At 51.8% G+C, this 16,561-nt stretch overlaps 1 protein-coding gene across 1 annotated transcript in view; it reads left to right on the forward strand.

The window, feature by feature from the left end:
* Positions 1 to 208: 208 nt before the first annotated feature.
* The window catches only part of LOC100349411 (protein FAM163A), a 77,729-nt gene continuing 61,376 nt past the window's right edge, over positions 209 to 16,561 (forward strand). The window contains exon 1 of the mRNA XM_002715008.5: positions 209 to 347. The gene's annotated coding sequence lies outside the window, so the exon portion shown is untranslated. The remainder of the gene's footprint in view (positions 348 to 16,561) is intronic.

Genomic DNA, 16,561 nt, shown 5'->3' on the forward strand with positions numbered 1-16,561 from the left:
TCTCTCCTGGGGCTCTCCCCCAGGACTCCGGCCAGCGCCAATCAGGTTGCGCGGTACCTGCCCCCAGCCCGGCCACCTGGAGCGGCGATGGGGCTCTCCGCGCGCCGCGCCGGGGAGGGCCGAGCAGCCTCACGTGGGCCTCCCCAGCAGCCGGCGCCCGGAAGGGCGCGCGCAGACCCCGTGGGAGAGGGACGCGGGAGCCGCCGCCCGGGCGCAGCTGCTGCGCGCGGACAAAGAGCAGGGGGCGGGGCGGGGCGCCCGCGGGCCGAGGACCCCGCCGCGGCGCCGGCTCCCCGCGCGCCCATGCGCTCGGCCGGCTGTGCTTCCGAGGGCGCCGCGACACTCGGGTAAGAGCGCCCCGGGAACCACCTTCCTCTGCCCGCCCCAAGCTTGAGGTCGCCGTGCGCGACTGGGTCTGGGTCGGCTCTAGGCTCTCGCCATCCACGGAGGGGCGCGGGCTCGCGGGGGGCGTCTCCAGCCTCGGAGTCGCCGGGTCACCGTCCCCGTGCCGCGCCGTAGCCCCTCGCCTCGGCTCGTCTCCGACCTCACGCGGGCGCCGAGGCTGCGCCCAGCCTCCCGGGATCACCCGGGGACCACTCGGCCTCCCTCGCGGGAGCGCAGGGGCGCGGGGCTGGGGACCGTGCGTGAGTGGGCGCGGGGCTGGCGCGCGCTACCGGCTGCTCCGCCGCCGTCGGTCTTTGCGTCCTGGCTCGTGCGGGCGACTCTGGGCAGCCCTGGGACCTGGGCCGCGTTTGGAGACGATTTTTCTGAAGTTTCACCAAATAACGAGTGCTCTCGCGGCGCAGGGTAGCAGCCAAGCGGCGGGGCCTGCGGGTAGAGGCGCCTCTGCCAGCGATCCAGCCCCGCGCCAGCTGGAGGGCGATCGCCTCCCTAAGGCCGGGCCCTCTCTCGGGGCCACTGTCCGCTCGCTCCGAGGCCCCAGAGTGGGCGTGCGGGGTCTCCGGCGGCCCTGTGCAGCCGGGACAAGAGCTGGCGCGGGGACCGCGGAAAGCAGCGTCGGGAACAGGCCCGCACGGTGCTGCTCGGGCGGTCACCTGGAGTCAGGAGCACCGGGGGCCGCGCGGGACTGGAGATGTGGTCCCTCTGCCGCGCCCCAGGGCCACACGCACCGCCCACGTCTTGGTGTGCTACGGAGGGTTTCTGCTTCTGCGGGTGGATCCGCGGGGTCCTGGAAGTTGGCTTTTCCGGGCAGGTTAAACGTGGGCGTGGTGCAGCCACCAGGCCCCAAGTTGGTTGGGGGACTTTCTCCTGTCCTCTAGGGTCTGACCCTCCAGCCCCACGCTCCGTGCTTGGCCACACTGGAGCACCCGAGTTGGGGTGGGGTCCTCAGGGCAGGCTACAGGGCCTCGAATCTGGATAGGCAGCAGCGGACGTCTGCGCAGCCAGATCGCTATGCCCTGTTTGTCCTCCAGCGTCTGAAAGAGCCCTGCGTTTTGTATTGTGTGGAAACAGACTTGAGACGTGCTGCTGTTCACTGTGTCTCGGGGGAGGGGTTTGCTGTCTCCGGGGAGGGGGAAGGCCGAGGTGGATCCTCTGAAAACATTACCAGACCTTTCCCGGTGCCGGTTCCCGGGCCGGAGGGGATCCTAAACCAGTACATGGTGGTGGTGGTGGTGGTGGTGTGGGGAAAGGGTCCATGTTTTGGCGTCTCTGCTGGTTCGGCCATAGCGTCGGGCAAGTCGACTGCAGCCCGGTGTCGCCCAGCCACCATCCACTTACACTCACCAACCAGAGGTTGCAGGGAGACAGGCAGGGGCCTGAATGGGAAACGAGTGGGCGGTCACATTTCTAGGCAGAAACCCTAGCGTGGGCCCCACTAGCACTCCCGCCTGCATTGGGTGACCTCATCAGAAACAGCATTCTGCAAAGGCCAAGGCCAAGGCGGACTCTCGTGCTGCTGAGAGCAAGGGGTCTCTGTTGTGTCTCTGGCTGCCCGACTGTAATTGGAAATGAGGGCTGCTTGGTCCCAGGGGTGCCTCAGCCTGCGTGCAAGCGTCATCTGGCAACAGGGCAGTCTGGCCCGGAAGAGCCCAGCCCTCGGGTAGAAGGGCTGAGGTGGCTGGAGAGGAGCTGGGCGTCCTCTGGGTGCCAGCTAAGGGAAGAGCCGTTCGGCCTTGGCTGAGCCCCGGCAGGGTCTGTCAGGTGTGAGAAGTGCCCTGGGGTTTATCATCATCACTCACTCACTCGGTATTACGTATTACTCGGTATTACTCTGTATTACTCGTGTATTACGGCACCTCCTGTGTGCCAGGCACACGCTTTGCAAAAACAATATTGCTATCCTCATTTTCCGTGAGTTCGGGGGAGACTACATAATTTGCTGAGATCAAGCTAGTCATTGGCAGCGCTGAGCTTGGAGCCATGTCTCTGCTTCCACCATCCTCCCATTAGAACAGGTACAACGCACAGTAGCTGCAGACCCAGAGCCATCACGCATAGAGACTGGTATCTGTAGACTCCAGGGTGTGTGTGTGTGGCTCCATTCAGCTGCAGGGGAGGGGCTGGCCTGGTAATACTGGATGCCCTTGATTCGCTCCAGGACTCAGGGCTTGGGTGTGTACCCAGAGGCTTGCAGTCTCAGATACGAAGTGCAGACTGCAGTGATGGGCACACTCACCTACCTTGCGGTTAGCGAACACCAAAAAGCTGGATAAGCTGTGAGGTTCTGGACAGACAGGCGCTTGGATGAATGTGGCTGACGAGAGAATGGATCGGTATAACATCTTTGGAGGGCATTTTGGAAACACCTGTCATGGTTAGAAGTGTGCACGCCATCTGACCCAATGATTCTGTTTCTAGGAATTTAACTTGCTGTTGTACTGGTGTATGTATGTATGAACTCAAGGATACAGGTACATAATAGCACGGTTTGAGCTATGAAAGAATAACCCAGGTGCTCACCCAAGGGGGTCTTGTTTCCTATGTGATGGTACATCACGAGGGTCTAATGCTGTGCTTTAATTCTTCAGAGTGAAGAATGTTACTGGATGACTGATACAGAGTTACTTCCAAGCTCTATGGCTAAGTGGAAAATGCAACAATGTATAGGATGTGTGTGATATGCTACTTGATACAGGAAAGGAAAGGAGACTTCTAAGACGCTGGCTTGTATATGCCCAACTACAGACACAAACCCTGTCTGTTGCCCCTGGAAGCGTGGACCTGCATAGCCTTTTGTAGCTTTTCAGTGTTGGACCATGTGACTGTACTAACCATGGAACAATCCTTGCCTAACTACAGATGTGTTCCTTCTGCAGCTGAACAGTGTGGGGCGATGCCCCCATCCCCTCCAGCTTGCTGGAGAGGTTCCCTTCAAATTAAAAGCCAAGGGGCTGTGAGACCACACGGGGCCCAGTATCTGGGCCATCCAAAATCCCTTTGAAACGTGCAGAGTTGCTTAGAAATCTGTGGGGAGAGGTGTCCTTGGACAGCAGGCTCTCTGAGCCCGGTAAGCAAGATCTGATCATCTGGCTTGAGAATGACATGAAGAAACAGAAACACTCCTCCCCCCTTTGCTGCCCCGTTCCCTGGTGCGGGATGACATACCAGTGACTGGACAGCATCAGGAACAGGAGCAAGAGGAACCTTGTGTTTGGATGGCAAGGGCAGAAGATATGTAGGAGGTCTATTTCTGGTATTGCGTTTGAACCTCCAAAGGGGGAGGAAAGGAGATCCACTTGAAAGAGAGGGTTTGAACATTACGTGGGGTCCGGAGCTGCACTAGCCCCGGAGGAGCACCAGCCACGGGGGTGCTGGCTGCGTCCTGCTGTTTCCCATCAGCACAGACGTGCAGCCCGGTTCCCTCCCCCGCTGGAGTTCCCTTCCGAGCCTGGAAGCCAGTGGACACGGGCAGCAGACGGGGGCAGGCATTAGAAACTGCCTTCCCTTTTGCAAGTAGGGTGGGCTGCTGAACAGCAGAGGCGGTGGAGGAGACCCTTGCTTCCAGCTACCTATGGTGGGTCCTCCAGCCCCGTTAGGGGGAAGCCTTTGAGAGCTTTCTCTGTTCCAGTCTCTCTGCTGAGCACTGTTACCTACACTGTCTCCTTCAGGCTCCTGAGCTCAGGAGGGACAGCCCAGGCTCTTTGGTGTCGAGCCATGTCTCCTCGGGCTGTCCTCGCTCTGACTTTCCATCTCCTCCACAGTGACCTGCAGCACGGGCCCAGTGGCGTCACACGGCTGCTTACGACCGGGTTTGGGTTATAACGGCGTGGGGCTGGGCTTTGATGGATGAGTTGGAATCTCTGCGATACGCGTAGATCTGTACAAGGCACGGTTCAGGGCCGAAGTAGTCCATATGCTGGGTTCGCGTCTCTTACTTTTGTCTCTGTGTGTGCGTTAGTGCTGTGTGCTCCAGGGAAGAGGGGCGGGGAAGATGCCACCGCTTTGGGCCAGGCGCCGGTAGTGAGGGAGGCTGTGCAGAGGGGCTTGTGAGGCCGTGTGTCTGCACGCAGCAAGCAGGATCGGCAGGGGCGGCCGCTGAGCCTGCCCTCAGCGCTGGGAGCCGCTCTGCTGTTTGGAAAACGCAGTCTGGGAGCCGGGAGCCGGGCTGGCTGTGAACCTCCTCCTCCTCCCACGCGGCTCGGTAGCCAAGGCTCACCTCTGACCCCCATTCCATTTCAGAAAGAAACAGCTTGAATTTGTCCCTAGATAAATTCTAGAGCGCACGAGGCAGCTGCCTTTTCTCTGTGCTGCTTTTTGCTCACAGGCCTGGAAACCAGAAGGCAGCCCCGGGCTCTCAGCGAAGGCGGCCAGGACCCAGCCAGGGGAGGGGAAGCTGCAAAACTGCTCTAGGGAAATAATACTGCTACAAAGTTACCTATGACCAAAAAAAATATGTATGTTTACATAGCGTACTGGTAGTAGATGATCAGCTTAGCACATCTGAATTCAGAAAATGCCTATTGGTCAAGGCACTGGGCAGACAGAGATGAGCAAGGCATGGTCCCCAGGCTCCGTGAGCTCAGGCTGCTCACAAGGCGGCGTGGGAGGGGAACATGTGGACATGCTGTCAGGTGCAAAGGGACTAAAGCAATCGGGCTGGCGCAGGCAATTTGGAGAGAGTAGTGAGGTCTCGGAAGAAGTGATGTGTGAAATGGCCTTTGAAGATAAAGTATAATTTTGATAGACAAGCTCAGGAGAAAGGGCAGAACTCAGAGAACAGCTTGGGCAAAGGCATAGGGTTACAATAGAAATGAAATGTTTAAAGAAAACATCTACTGAAGGAATGCCTTTATACAGTTTCTGCCCTGGACATGCTATATGGCATTTTAAAGCACTTAGAGAATGAAATTGTTTATCCCCATAAAATAGTCACCATGTATTGTTTTCTCTTCTTTTAAAAGATTTATTTACTTATTTGAAGGCAGAGTTACAGAGAGGCAGAGGCAGAGAGAGAGAGACAGAGAGGTCTTCCATCCGCTGGTTCACTCCGCAGGTACCACAATGGCTAGAGTTGGGCTGATGCAAAGCCAGAATCCAGGAGCTTCTTCCGGGTCTCCCACATGGGTGCAGGGGCCCAAGGACTGGGGCCATCCTCTGCTGCTTTCCCAGGCCCTAGCAGAGAGCTGGATCAGAAGTGGAGCAGCTTGGACTCGAACCAGCACTCATATGGGATGCCGGCACTGCAGGCGGCACTCGATGATGGGTCAGATTTTAGAGGTGAAATTCACAAGACTTAGAAAGTTCTGAGTTTATATTAGGTTCATCTTACTCGTTAGGATAACAACAGATGGTACTTGAGATGTGTGGCATCCACTGCTCTGTTGTTGCAAGTCATTGAAGAGGGTCACCATTACAGTCATTCGCTTACTCCCACATTCCTGTAATCAACAGCCCCAGTCCCAGTGTGTGCCTAGCACAAGTGCTGGGCTGACTGGAGAGACAGCAAAAGAGGAGCCAGGGGCCCTGGACCCTCCAGGGTCACCCAGGACATGGAAGATCCAAGTGCCACTGCAGAAGCAAACACAAAAGGCTATGGGGAAGTATGGTATGTGTTCAACATAAAAGTACTTCAGGGACCGGCTCTGTGGCATGGGGGTAAAGCCGCTGCCTGCAGTGCCGGCATCCCATATGGGCGCCGGTTCAAGTCCCAGCTGCTCCACTTCCAATCCAGCTCTCTGCTGTGGCCTGGGAGAGCAGTAGAAGATGGACCAAGTCCTTGGGCCCCTGCACCCATGTGGGAGACCCGGAAGAAGCTCCTGGCTCCTGGCTTTGGACGGACGCAGCTCCAGCCATTGCAGCCATTTAGGGCGTGAACCAGCAGATGGAAGACCCCTCTCTCTGTGTGTAACTTCACTTTTCAAATAAATAAATAACTCTTTAAAAAATTTTTGAATCCTGTGCATGAGAAGGGTCTTCTAAAAGTTCATGGAGAATGTGTTTCATGAAAGTACTGCACAGATTTCCATTTTATTGCACCAAAATAAGCATTTTTAATTCTACTTTTCTGCTACATTTCTAAAGTGCGCTTATAAGTTCTGGTTGCTAAAATGAATAAGCAGCATGCTAAGCAGTATCAGATACCATCAAGAGAACAAATCAGAGAACAAAAAAAAAAAAAACTTTCTTTGGATTTGGCCAGTGTGTTTCAAAAACTTGTCAGTATCCTGAAACCCGTGGAAATCATGGTGCTCTTTAGAGAATATCGTGAAATAGCCGTCTATTAAGATAGCTGTAAATACAATTTTGAGCTAAATCAGAGTGCACCTTGGGCTAGGGTCTGTCATAGACGTGGAATTGCATGTCTCCAGTGTTGAGAAAACTTTATGAAGCAAAAAGATTTCCATTCAGAATTTCCTATCAGCCCTTTTTTTCTTCAATGAATTGGGGGACTTGGGCCATCCTCCACTGCCTTCCCAGGGCACAGCAGAGAGCTGGACTGGAAGAGGAGCAACCGGGACAGAACCCGGTGCCCCAAGCGGGACTAGAACCTGGGGTGCCGGCGCAGCAGGTGGAGGATCAGCCTAGTGAGCCACAGCGCCAGCCTGGACTGTATTTTCATCAAGACATCACCAAGTGTTTCTTGGATGACACCTGGAATACAGTGCGGGGTGGGGAGTGCTGAGCCCCAGGCCTCGTGGAGCCTAAAGTCATTGCAGAGAAACAAATTAGTTACAAAACACACGTACAGTGCACTGCAGTGAAAGCTGGAAGGCAGAGGTACACGGGTGTAGACGAATGTCTAAGAGGGGACTGAGGCCATCTCAGAGGATCTGGGAGGTCAGCGGAGGGGGTGGTGACTGAACGGAACAACAAAGGATGAGTAGGAGCTAAGGAGGGCTGTGGAGTTTGGGAGCTGGGAGAGGATATCGCAGGAACCGTAAAGGCTGCAGCTAGACAGAACATGGCATTCTGGGGTGCCAACGGCCAGCAGAGCTAGGGTTCAGGGTGAGAGACTTATACATGATAAGCAGAAGAAGTTGCAAAGGGGTTAGAACATGCAGGATTTGGTCAGCCACATAAAGCGTTCTGATGTTGATCCTAAAAGTGATGGGTAGTCATGGAGGTACCTAAGCAGGAGAGAGACACAGTCAAATTTTCTACTGTGAAACAATCTCTCTAGCTGTATAGATATGTAGTGTATCTGAGGTAGGCAAGATCCAGGCAAACCTGCTAGGAGAACCGTGGGACGTTTGTAGAGGGTGCAGATAAAATAAGACTGAGAGGTTCTACGGGGTGAAACGGAGTATAATGATTTGGATCTGAGAGTCGAAAGGCAAGGTGTTGAGTACGAGTCCTAGGCTTCCAGCTTTAGACCAGGGGTGGTGGTACTGTTCCCTGAGACAGGAAACAATGGTAGAGAACTGGGATTTAGGGAGAGTAGCATGGGGGAAGCTTAGCCATGGGGCACTTGAGGAGGCAGAGCCACTGAGTGCAGGAATCAGAAGGGCAGGTGCACGCAGGTGCACGCAGGTACACAGGTCATCCGACCCGGGGGCCGCTGGAGCCGTGGCGTGGGTGAGACCGCCTCGGGACGGAAGATGCGCTTAGGACAGGAATCCGAGGATTAAATCTGTCCTAGAAGGAAGGTGGTCCTGGAAAGGAGAGAGCGTGGGTACCTCTGAGAAGTCAGTAAGCTGAGGACGTAGGAACGCCCATGGCCTGAACCTGTGGCGCGCACAGGTGGTTCAAGCAGGAGCAAGTGGAAGAGACGGTGGAAGGTGACGAGACAGAGACTGTGCAGATCAATAGGTCTTCCCAGAGGTTTGACTGTTAAGAGTCAGAGAGATAGGATTTTTTTTTAATGTTTGTTTATTTTCATCTACCTGAAAGGAGTAGGAAGAGAAAGGCTTATTCCCCAAATACCTGGAACTGTCAGGCCTGGGGCGGGCTGAAGCCGGGAGTCAGGAACTCCATCCCACGTGGGTGGCAGGAGCTCAGACACTTGAGGTGTCATCCGTTGCCTCCCAGCACGCACTGGCAGGAAGTGGAGTAGCAGGACAGGCGTCGTGGCACAGCAGGTTAAGCAGCTTCCTGTAACGCCGGCATCTCCTGTTTGATAACCAGTTTGAGTCCTGGCTGCTCCACTTTCAATCCAGCTGCCTACTAATGTGCCTGGGAACGCAGCAGAAAATGGCCCAAGTACTTGGACCCTTACCACCCATGTGGGAGACCCAGATGGAGTTCCTGGCTGCTGGCTTCAGCCTGGTCCAGCCTTGGCCATTGTGGCTATTTTGGGGGTGAACCAGCACATGGAAGATCTCTCTCCATCTGTGGTTCTGCTTTTCAAATATAAATAAATCTATTTTATGTTTTTAAGCAGAATAACTGGGACTCAAACCAGCACTCTGATGTGGAACATGGGAATCCTAAGTAGTGGCTTAACCCCCTGCACCACAATACCCACTCCTGTTGTGTTTTAATGGGAGACAATTGACCATATTTAAACACCAGTGGAAAGCCTGTAGTTAACATTATAGTCTATGGTGGGAAAGAAAGCTTTTCCTTGGATCAGGAATACTGCCAGTATGCCTGCTCTTGCCACTAATACTCAACACAGTACAAGAAGTCAAGCCAGAGCAATCCAGCAGAAAAAGAAATGAAAGGTATCCAGATCAGGAAGGAAGAAACAACATTATCGCTGTTTGCAGATAACATGGTATATGTATGTATGTATGTATGTGTGTGTGTGTGTGTGTGTGTATATATATATATATATATATATATAAACCCTAAAGAGTATACAAAAAAAAACTATTAGGATGAATAAGCAGATTTGGTAAAGTTGCAGGAAACAATGCAAAAGCCAGTTGCACTTGTATGCATTAAGAGTAGCTATCCAGAAAGGAAATTAGAAAAATAATTCCATTTATAATAGCACAAAAAATAGTTAGCAATAAACTTAACTAAGGAAGTGAAAGACTTCTACACTGGAAACTTTGAAATTAATAAAATACTAACATAAGCAAATAGAAATATATCCCATGTTCATGGATTGGAAGACTTGACATGGGTAAAACATCCATACCACCCTATGCAATCTTCAGATTCAGTGTAGTCTGTTAAAATCTCAGTGGCATTTTTCACAGAAGTAAAAACAAACTAATAATCATATCGAACCACAGAAGACCTCAAAGAGCCAACATCTTAAAAAAGAACACTTCCTAACTTTAAAATACAATACAAACTGGGGACCGGTGCTGTGGCACGGAGGGTTTAACTGCTGCCTGTAGTGCAGGATCCCATACAGAAACAAGTTTGAGTCCCGGCTGCTCCACTTCTCATTCTGTTCCTGCTAATGCTCCTGGGAAAACAGCAGAGATTGGCCCAAATACTTGGGCCCGCCCACCCACACAGGAGACCCAGATGAAGCCCCTGGTTCCCAACTCCTGGCTTCACTCTGGCCCGGCCCTGGGCATTGGCAGCCATCTGGGGAGTGAACCAGCAGATGGAAGACCTCTCTCTCTCTCCGCCTCTGCCTCTCCCTAACTGCCTTTCAATAAATCTTTAAAAACACACACACAATACAAAGCTACATTAATTAAAACAGTATGTTACTGACATAAAGACAGACATGTAGACTAATGGGACAGAAGAGAGCCCAGCAATAAGTCCATACATAGTCAATTAAAGTGCAACAAGTGTGCCAAGAATACACACCAGGGAAGGGATCATCCCTTAAACAAATGGCGTATAAGAGAATGAGTTATCCACATGCAAATGACTGATACCAGGCCCCTATCTTATGCCACACACAAAAATCAACTGAAAATGGATTAAAGACATAAACATAAGGCCTGACAGTGTAAAACTCTTGGACAAAAACAGATGAAAAACCTCATGATGCTGGGTTTCCTACTGGTTTTATGGAAATGGAAAGCACAAGCCACAAAAGCAAAACAAACAGAAACAATCAACAATTTGAAAAGAAACCTATAAAATGAGAGAAAATATTTTCAAACCATATATATGATCAGGAGTTAGTTTAAAAAACATATATGTGGAAATCCTAAAATTCAATGCCAAAAAACAAATAACCCAACTTAAAAATGGGCTAAGGACTTTCATAGATGTATCTCCAAAGAGAACATACAAACCGCCAACATTATATGAGAAGATGCTCAGTGATCATCAGGAAAATGCAAATCAAAACCACACTGAGGTGTCGCCTTGCACCTGTTAGAAGGATGGCAGGGGCTGGCGTTGTGGCATAGCGGGTAAAGCCTCTGCCTGCAGTGCTGGCATCCCATACGGGCGTTGGTTCGAGTCCCGGCTGCTCTGCTTCCGATCCAGCTCTCTGCTGTGGCCTGGGAAAGCAGCAGAAGATGGCCCAAGTCCTTGCTCCCCTGCACCTGGAAGAAGCTCCTGGCTCCTGGCTTCAGATTGGCTCAGTTCCAGCCGCAGCGGCCATTTGGGGAGTGAACCAGTGGATGGAAGACCTCTCTGTCTCTTTCTCTCTGCCTCTCTAATAAAATAAATACATCTTTAAAAAAAACAAAAAAAGATGGCAGTTATCAAAACAAAAGACTAGCGTTGACAAAAATGAGAAGTAATCAGGACTCTTGTGTTCCGGTGCAGGGAATGTAAAGTGGTATGTTCACTGTGAAAAGTATGTAGGGCGGTTCCTCAAAAATTTAAAAACAAAACTACCTTATGGATCCAGCTATTGTATTTCTGGGCATTTATCCAAGAGAAAGGAAAAATTAGTATTCGCCCATATTCACTGCATTATCTGCAATAGCCAAGCTATGGGAACAGCCTAACTGTCCATTTTTTGAGATTTTATTCATTTATTTGAGAAACAGAAAGGTCTTCCATCCACTCGTTCACTCCCCCAAATGGCTGCAATGGCTGGAGTTGAGCTGATTTAAAGCTGGGAGCCAGGAACTTCTTCCCGGTCTCCCATGTGGGTGCAGGGACCTAAGGACTTGGGCCATCCTCCACTGCTTTCCCAGGCCACAGCAGGGAGCTGGATTGGAAGAGGAGCAGCTTGGACATGAAGGCCCATATGGGACGCTGGTGCTGCAGGCAGAGGCTCAGCCTACTGTGTCACACCATGGTAAATGTCCACTGACAGATGAATATTTTTACAATGTGGTATATACAAGCATATATGCAGTGGAATATTGTTCGGCCTTAGAAAAGAAGGAAGTTTGCCATCGGAATGAAGCTTGAGGACACTGTGCTGAGAGAAATCGGCCTGTCACAGAGGGACCAATCCTTCGTGATTCTACTCGTATGTGCATGAGGTGTCTGAAACAGTGATTCACGAAGTGGGGAGTAGACGGTGGCTGCCTGGGGCTGGGAGTCAGTAATCAATGAGCATGAACTTGTATTACAGGACATGAGTGAGTTCTGGGGATCTGCTAGATAACACCACAGAGAGAGACAGACAGATATATCTAGCGACACTGTATCACACACTTAAAAATATTTTAGGAGGGTAGGCCTTTTGTTAAATATTCTTGCAATAAATGAAATGAATGACAAGAAAGATAACCATCGTGCAATCCTGAAAAGATGGGTGGGCAGCAGCAAGGGGCAGGGGGAGGGGCTGGCCTCAGGAGGGAGAAGTTCCGGTTTCTCTGGGTAACTGGAGAAAAGGCTGGTGTACAGAATGTCACGGCTTCTGTGGGGTGATGGGAAGGGGACGGTGTCGCTGCTGGGCAGACAGAAAGAAACCGGAAGGTGGACAGCGAGGGAGGCAGGATGGAGGGAGAAGTTCACCTTAGAGGGGTGTGATGAGGACAGAGAGGACTCAGGGAAGAAACTGGAGAAAGATGATTGTCCTGGAGTGCCTTATTAGCCGTGTGTCTTGGGCCCATTTTCTTACCAGTAAAACAGGGTTTATCACCGTGACACCTACCTCAGAGCTGTGACTGGTACATAGTGATGAGCAAGTATAGGCTGCTAGTTTAACTTTCTTTAAAACAAAAGTACATGGACTTACCCCTTAAGGGTAAAGCTAAAAACTTGCCATGGGACTCCAAATCCCATTAAGCTGGGTGGTACTAATGCCATTTTATGTGTTAAAGTGATCATATTAAGTGTTTAATTGATCATATAGGTAAGATTAAATGTCAAAAGGATCACATAAATAAGACCAAGTATCTGCTAATAACATTAGATAGAATTAAAAAGGAGAGAATGTTTCAACATGGGAAGCAGTCCACAAAGCAGACTCATAGAATGACAAACGCCCTAAATGGCACTCTGACCTCAGAATCAGCCCTTAAGGCACTCTGGACTGGCTGATAAGCTCATGAGAGCATTTCAGACAAGGAAAGCCAAGATACAGCATCAATCAATCAATCAATCATCTTACATGAAGGATCTCTGGGAGATCCCAGTGAAAAGAATGGGTCATCAAAGAAGGATGTACTTTTTTCTGAAGGGAGGAGAGAACTTCCACTTGGCTCATGGCCTTGTCTAAATAGTGACAGGGCTTGTCATGAGCCTTGGCAGCTCATGACAAGAGCCTCAGGTGATCACTGACGTCATAAATAAGAGTGTCAATTGTTAAATCAACAACAGGAGTCACTGTGCACTTGTTCCCCATGTAGGACCTCTGTACATAATGAGTTGTACTGTGAGAATAAACTGCAAAACTTGTTTTCAAACAGTACTTTATATGTTGTGTGTATGTATGCAAATTGTTGAAATTTTTCCTTAGTATAGAGTTGGTCTTCTGTATATAAAGTTAATAAACAAATGAATCTTAATGAAGAATGGAATGGGAGAGGGAGTAGGAGGTGGGCCGAGAGCAGGGGGTGGGGGACCACTATATCCTTAAAGTTGTACCGATGAAATTTGTATTTGTTAAATAAAAGATTTATAAAATAGTTTTCTTCCATTTTCTGAATTACAAAAATATTATTATTATGGAAGTCACAGTTGGAGGGGCAGGGAGAGAGAGAGAAAAAAATATCTTCCATCCATTGCTTCACTCCCTAGATGGCTGCAACAGCCAGTGCTGGGCCAGGTCAAACCGAGAAGCCAGGAGGTTCATCCAGGTCTCCCACATGGGTGGCAGGACCCAAGCCCTTTGACCATCCTCTGCTGTCCCCAGGCTGTACTGGGGAGCTGGATCAGAAGGGGAGCAGCTGGGACATGAACTGGTACCCAAAAGGAATTCTGGCATCACAGGCAGTGACTTAACCTGCTACACCACACACCAGCCCCTTTATTTTGATTTTCATCCTGTCATGTCATTGATTTGAATAGGCGATATTCACCAATGCCCCCAGGACCTCAGGAGTAGACGGCCATCTCTCTGCCACCACCTGTCTCACTTCCTGTCTCTGAAGCACGCATCTCTTTCTTCTCTAAGCACTCAGAAACCTTCGTGCTATTAGTGCCAAGGGATCTGTGTGTGGTGCTTAGCCAGGATGGAGTCTCTCAGGGGATTTAATCAAACAGGCAGGGCGCCGGGCCAGAGTGAAGGAGGAGGAGGTCCGATTAATTTCAGAGTCCAATCCTCTGCCCTCACTTAGCTACAGAAGACAGGGTGTCTTTGAAGCTTATTCTTGCATTCCTGGCGTAATGTCTGTTAAAGCCGAGTTGGTGCCAGGCCTGCACCTGTAGCAGACACAGGAAGACAAGGCAGGTTCCTGCCCTCACCCTCTCATCCATTAAGAGAAATGCTGTAATGCTCCTATCGCTGGCGGGTACAGAAGCCAGAGCCCCTGGCTGTGCCCACGTGAGCAGGTGACCGAGCTGGGCCATGAGAGCTAATGGCCTTTCCAGGCGGGAGGCGGCTCCAGGGGCCCCGGAGGGGGCAGGGAGAACTGGCGTGTGACTCAGTTGAGTCGGAATACAGACACGAGAAGCAGGACAGCAGCCGTGTGTGCTGCCTGCTGGCCTGGAGGCCTTGACCCTGAAGGAGATGTGCGGCTACCGTAGACCTTTGAACGAAGGCCCGACGCCTCTGGGTCACATGTTGGAAAGACTGCTGTGGTGGCCGGTGTGGGGATAGCTTGGGTTGGGGAGTGAGGAGGATAGAGTGGGGTGGGGTGGGGTGAGTCTTATTGTCAAGATTGACCGTGAACGGAGGCAGAGTGGTCGGACAGGAGACTGCGACACCAGTCCAGGGGAGGGCTGACCAAAGAGAGAGTTCCAGTGGAAATGGGTGCGAGGTATGGCCGTGGTTGTGGGTGGACAATGTAAAAGCAAAAGCCACTGGCTTCAAGGAGATGGCGGGAGTTTGCAGAGGTCATCTTTGTGCACGTTCAGACGTGCACGGCCGAGTTTCAGACCAAGAGGGGGAACCCACCAAAGTTTCCAATAAGCGAGGAAGACCGGGGGTGGGGTGGTGTGGGGAGCAATCCGGACTAGACTAAGTTACTCGAATTAAGACTTGTTCTATGCATCTGCTCTCCCACAGTATGGCGCTGGGAGAGAAGTAAATAGCTTCCGCACAGCTGCCTCCAGTTCAACCAATTAACTGTAGGACTTGCTCCTGATTGGAGAGCAGCGTACTCGGCGTGTGGGCAGCCGAGTTGGGATTGGCGGAGGAGGACTATAAAGGAGGAGAGAGACGGCATGCACCAGGAACATCTATGGGGAACATCTAAGGGAACCCGTGCAGCCCCCGAGAGAACCGGCCGGCGGTGTGCCGCTCCCCTGCGGAAGTGGGGAATGTGGCCAGGGGGAACTGCCCTTCCACGGAGGTGGAAGGGATAGTAGCCAACCCGGGAAGAACCAGCAGCAAACCCGGGGAGGGCCGAGCAGACAGAAAGAACAGCGCAGGGTCCTGTGTTGCTCCTCCACGAAGAGGGGGAGCGACATAATGGTGCCGTGACTCGGATTAGGAAACCTAGCTCGGATTAGGAAACCTAGCTCGGGATAGGAAACCTAGGACGGATAGAAAACTTAGGAGGGAAGAAACGTGACTCGGATAGGAAACCTAGTTCGGATGGGAAACCTGGGACGGATAGAAAACTTAGGAGGGAAGAAACGGGAAGAAACGGGAAGAGCTGGGAAAATATCAGAGAGAGAGACTAGCAAACAGCCTAGGGAAAAGCCGGACGAAAAAGGAGCCGGAAGAAGCTATTGAAAGCCTAGGCATAGACTCGGATACGGACTACGGGGGGAAGCTGGGAGAAATCTCTAAGGTCGAAAGCGAAAGTGAAAGCTAGAACAAACAGACTCGGATGCGGACTATACCGGAGAGAGAGAGACTAGCAAACAGCCTAGGGAAAAGCCGGACGAAAGAGGTGCCGGAGGAAGCTGTTGAAAGCCTAGGCATAGACTCAGATACGGACTACGGGGGGAAGCTGGGAGAAATCTCTAAGGTCGAAAGCGAAAGTGAAAGCTAGAACAAACAGACTCGGACGTGGACTGTGGGGAGAGGCCAGGAGAAATGAGGGAGGAATGTCGTTGGAGGAGAGCTTGGGGAAACATACCGGGTAGAGAAAAATGTTAGGGAAATTGAAGCCGCGGGGGGCAGGCCGAGGCGGATACGAAAGCCACTTTGGGATTCTCAAGTTAGCCCGGGAATAGGGGGCGAAAAGTTGAAACTAGAAGCTGAGACGCAAGCCAGGTTGGGATCCGTCTGATTAGCCCGGGGAGCAAAGGACGGGAAGCCAAACCGTGGGGCGGAGACGTACGCTGGGTTGAATTCGCCAGGCTAGCCCGGGGAACTTGGATTGAATGCTAGTGGTGGAGACGCAAGCTACGCTGTGTTACTTGCGGAAGCCGCCGCGTGCAGAGAGAGCACGGGGCGTGAATAGATAGGGAACGCTGGCGTAGGCCGTGGTTCAGACGCGAAAGGGTTAAGCGTGGAGACCGCGGAGCGCGCGAAGCCGAGCCGCGCAAAGCCGGGAAGCTGCGCAGATGAGAGAGGCGCGCGGGCTGAAGCGGCGAGGTGCCGGGAAGCTGCGGGGATAAGAGAAACAGAAGTTTGGAAGTGAAGTAAAAGAGAAATGGGAATGCTGGAAGATAGAAGTGAAATGGGAGAGGTAGGAATGCCCGGAGATAGAGAAATAGAGAAAAATAAGGCCTCCCCTCAACATGCCAATTAGAAGGCTTGGATTCGGTCTGCCCGATTAGTGAGGCGATGAGCACCTGGGCGGCTAGCCGCAGGTCACCGAAGACAGGCACG

The sequence above is a fragment of the Oryctolagus cuniculus genome, chromosome 7 (assembly GCF_964237555.1).
Source record: "Oryctolagus cuniculus chromosome 7, mOryCun1.1, whole genome shotgun sequence".
Classification (NCBI taxonomy): domain Eukaryota; kingdom Metazoa; phylum Chordata; class Mammalia; order Lagomorpha; family Leporidae; genus Oryctolagus; species Oryctolagus cuniculus.